The sequence below is a fragment of the Quercus robur genome, chromosome 4 (genome assembly GCF_932294415.1).
Source record: "Quercus robur chromosome 4, dhQueRobu3.1, whole genome shotgun sequence".
NCBI lineage: Eukaryota > Viridiplantae > Streptophyta > Magnoliopsida > Fagales > Fagaceae > Quercus > Quercus robur.
The window spans coordinates 53,097,580-53,102,433 of NC_065537.1; positions in this window are offsets into that span (position 1 = coordinate 53,097,580).

Sequence of the window (4,854 nt, forward strand, 5' to 3'; positions counted from 1 at the left end):
ATTCGAGCACACTTTTGGGCCTTGGGCCCTATTCGAGGATGATAAGGGATCCATAGATAGATAAGTAAGAAGTTCAAGGATAAAAGAGGAACTGGCCCGTGGACTGAGGATCCCGAGTAGCAAAGGTACCTCGGGAATACTTTAAGTAATCGACTATATCGTAAGGTAGAGCTTTAGGGAAGGTAACAGAGCCATGTAGTAGGGCTGTTCAGACCCAACAGGACCTTGACAACTCGACTAAACCACTTGATGCCGACCCGATTCTGGCTCGAATTGAAGGTCCAGTTGGTCGACGACGGGTTTCCGTTCTCAAGAATTGACATTGGTGGGTCAAGTGGCGGGCTTGCTTCTCCAAAAATCGAGCAACCTGAACCCGATCAGAGCTATATAAAAAATCCGGTCAAATCCTGCAAAAAAAAGCCAAATTCGGCAAGATCTTGACCAGATTTGGCTAGATTTGGTGGAATTTCGCTAGATCCAACCAAATCCCAACAATTTTTAGTGAAAAAATGTAGATTCCTACAATAAAATGCAAATTCCGACAAATTTTCCTAGATTCTGGTGACTTTTTTTTAAAGATTTTGATGACCTTTTTTTTTTTTTTTTTTTTTTTTTTTTTTTTGAATTTTGACGATCGACCAAACCAACTGACACTCACCCTCACCTGAAACTGACTCGACCGATTTTTCCGAAAGTCGATTTCGGGTTCCTCCGCCCTCTACCCGACATCGGCGGGTCTAGTCTGGGTTGGGTCCAAAACCGACCCAGCCTAACTCGTGGGCGGGCCTACTATGTAGGCAATGGAAAGAAGAAATATCTGGGAAGGAGACTGCCACCTCCACATTTAATGCACTACACCAACTGAACTTGCTGTATTTATGAAGAAATAACACCTGAACAGTGTTTTCACAGTTCACAGCTCACAGCCCCTCCTACCACCTCCAAAAAGGCCTTGATGGGACAAGCATCTAGAAGGTTTCCTAAAAACTATACAGATGGAAGGCTGAGATGTAATGGAGGGAACTATATAAGGAAATGATCCCCATAGGCAATGGGGGGAATCTGAAAGTAAAAAGGGAGAGAGAAAAATAATACATGTACTCATTGTAAAGGGAATATTCCTGATCAATATATGAACATCTAGTCCTCGGAACTACCTAAGGAAGGATTTTACGTTGAATTTGTGTCTCTTACTCTAGTAAACTAAGCCCAGTCATTCTTAAGTTTGAATTTATTTAGTTTTGTAGTTTGCTCACAAGATCCACTCTCTCACAAATCTATTGTTTTAGGCTTATTAGGCCAGTCAAACTGTTCTAAGTGGGCTAAGCTTCTCACTTTTTAGCTCTTACAACAACAATAACAGCAACAACAGCAACAACAACAACAACAACAACAACAACAACATTAATAATAATAATAATAATAATAATAATAAAAAATTGATTAATTATTTAGATATATCAAAATCTTTAAAAACATTTAGCAATATATAGGTACATTAAATTAGTGCAAGAAAAATGGTTTTTAAATTTTTAAATTTTTTTATTTAACTTGAACTTTAACGGTAATTTACAGTGCTTATATTGTAAAATTAGAGCACATATAGTATTACCAAAAGCATTGAAAATTAAATCATTGTTTTTTAGTATATTATCTTTTCTATTATAATCCATAAGTTATTGGATATAATTTCGCCAATTTAGGAGAAAATGGATAAAGCCCTATCAAGATTGAATACTACCCTATCAGGAATACATATAATTGTTAAAATTAAACTTAGGATGAATTGCAAATTATACTCCTGAAGTTTAGAATTGACTGAATTTTACACTCCAAAGTTTCAGAAACATGATGTTACACCCTGAAGTTGGTTCTGTTAGCAATTCATCCCGCGGTTAATTTCTGTTGTTAAGTGGCACATCATCATGCTGATGTGTTTTATTTTTGCTAAATTAGCCCCCAAACTATGTCATTTTAGTGATGACCAAATGAAGAGCTAGCATGCATCAAAACTACGTCGTTTTGGGCCTAAACTTAAAACAAAATCCTTGAGCCTAAACAACACAATTTTAGAACAAATTCTAAAATCTAAAAACAAAGACCAGGGGTGGCTGCACATACACTTTAGGGGGTTTCAATGAACCCCTTGACTTGAAAATCTTATATATATATATATATATATATATTTTGCTTTACTAATTTATTTTATTCTTAAAAATATTTTTGCATACCCTATTTTAAATCTTGCACACTATGATCACATATCAGCTTATCCCACAATCAAACAACAACTTGGTGTATTATTTAAGCGTAACTACAATATTAGTCCTTCAAGTTTGAAGCGTGCACAATTGGTCCCTCAAGTTTGTAAAATGAGCAATAGAAGTCCTTTTACTAACTGTCATTAACGGTGTTACTTATGTGGCTAACGGACAATGACTTGATATTTTATTTTAATGATGTGGCATATTTTAACTAAAAAATTACAAATTAAAAGTACACATGAGAAACCTTTTTTTACAACGGTACCAAATTAAAAAAAAAAAATCTTTTTTTTTTCCTACCATTCGTAAATATATCAAAATTCGTGGGACCCACTAATGTGAACACAGAAAACTTCTTCTTCTCTTCTAAATGATTTTTTTTTCGACTCTTGCACGAAACCAAATGATTGTCTTCTTCTTTCTTCTTTTTCTTTTTATTTCCTATCTCTCTTGCACGAACCCAGACATTGGTGGTCTAAGGTCTTCTTCTTCATTTTTTATTTTTGGTGTTTACTATTTTAATTGTTTTGGTGTTCTTCTTGTTTCAAATAAAATGAAACCTAGTTGAATTTAACCCCACCAACAAAACAAAATTCATAAAAATAGAATCTCAAACCCAGAAAACAAAAACCCATTTGAGTTTAACCCTCACCCACAAAACACAAACCAAATCAAACATTTAAAGAAAATAAAAGAAAGAAACAACAAAAGAGAAGCAAAGGTGCCGTGAAGTGCTATATGATACATGCCTTGCTTTTTTGCCGCTATGCCTCTACTGGGATTCCATGGGTTTTGTTTCATCCCGTGGAGTGTCTGCAAATGTTTAGCTATTTTAGTTTACTTTGTATCTGTATTTTGTTGCAATTCTGTGTAGTTGTTATGTTAATGTATGTCTTGTTAGTGTGTGTATCTATATCAGCCCGGTTGGGCTGTGAAGTTTGTGGTGTTGTAAGACTTTTTAAAGTATGTTTCTATTTACATTTAATAAAATCCCAGTATAAGCAAAAAAAAAAAAAAAAGATGTTGGGACCTATTTTTGTAATTTTAATTTGTAATTTTTTAATTAAAATATGCCACATCATTAAAATAAAATGCTAAGTCATTGTTCGTTAGCCACATAAGTAACACCGTTAATGACAGTTAGTAAAAAGACTTATATTGCTAACTTTGAAAATTTAAGGGACCAATTGCGCACACTTCAAACTTGAGGGACCGATTGCATACACATAGTAAACTTGGGGGACCAATATCATAGTTTCGCCTATTATTTATGTATGAATGAGTGTGGTTGTATGTGTTAATAATTATATAGTGCAAATGGGGTTTAGTTTTGTCATTTAGTTTAAAATATTTTTTTATAAAAACAATGACAAATTTATAACCACAATTGACTAAAAACAAAAATATTATAAAAACTTAACAAAATAAAATAGTCATACTTACAATGACAATAGATAATGACAACTAATAATAAACTATTATGAGACGATTTTAAAATAGGAAAACTCGTAGAAGGAAATTGTAAAACTTCATATATTTGTGTGTGTTTTTTTTTTAATAACTCAGTATATTCAAGTTCTTTTTTATATTAAATTTTATGTAATTTAAGTTTCTTAATGACCCACTTAGAAAAAATTCCTAGAACCGCCATTGACAACTGACAAAGACTATGAAGAACTCACACCTCACTAACTCAAACCCCGTAGCTTAGACTGAACCTAGATAGACCATCGGCTCACGTCGTGAACCTAGGCAGTGGTGGTCACACCAATAGTGAATTGCTCTTCTCTTTCTCTCTCTTTTCGGATTTAGCTTATATAGTCTTAATTCCTAGTTCCCAACATTAAATCGTGGCATCACGCCAATATAACAGTAAATTAAAACCATTGAAAAAACGAAATTTAAAAATATTTGCTTCATTTCGTGGTCACTGCCAGTGAGGTGTGTAAATATTCATAGTCATATTTGTGTTGATTTTTTCAATGACATTTTGGGATGTGGTTTTTTGGTTTTTCATGATAGCTATTAAGATTGAATTGCTATTATTTGGGAAGATGTTATTTGTTTATATGGGTGATAAATAGTTTGAAATTTAGAACTTTCTGTGACAGTTTATAGTTATATGCACGGTAGGTGTTTGTGAAATCGTTTGTGCCAGTCTGTAGTGATAACTGTACAGTCAAAGCAATATTATTTGCTTTGGTGTTATTGCAAAATTAACTTTAAGAAAGAAAGAAAATTGATGAGTTTAATTTTATCTTCATTGCCGAATGATATCTTGGAACCATCATATCACGTAATTATGAAACTTATTGTTTTTTCTAAATGCAACAAGAGATGATTGGGAGGTGGAAAAAATACTCAATCTCTCAAATGTTATGCAAAATTACGTGATAGCTAGTGTTAGAATTCAAAAGGATAGGAAGGGGTTATGACTTTGAAGCTCTTGAAAATAGATTTACAATTCACAAACGTGGAAAGATGTAATCAAAACAAAAGTCAACCATTAAGGATTGGTGATCTACCCCATCCACGGGTTTGGGCTAAAGCCGCAATCGTGTTTTGAATGATCAAAACCAAAGCTGTCTCT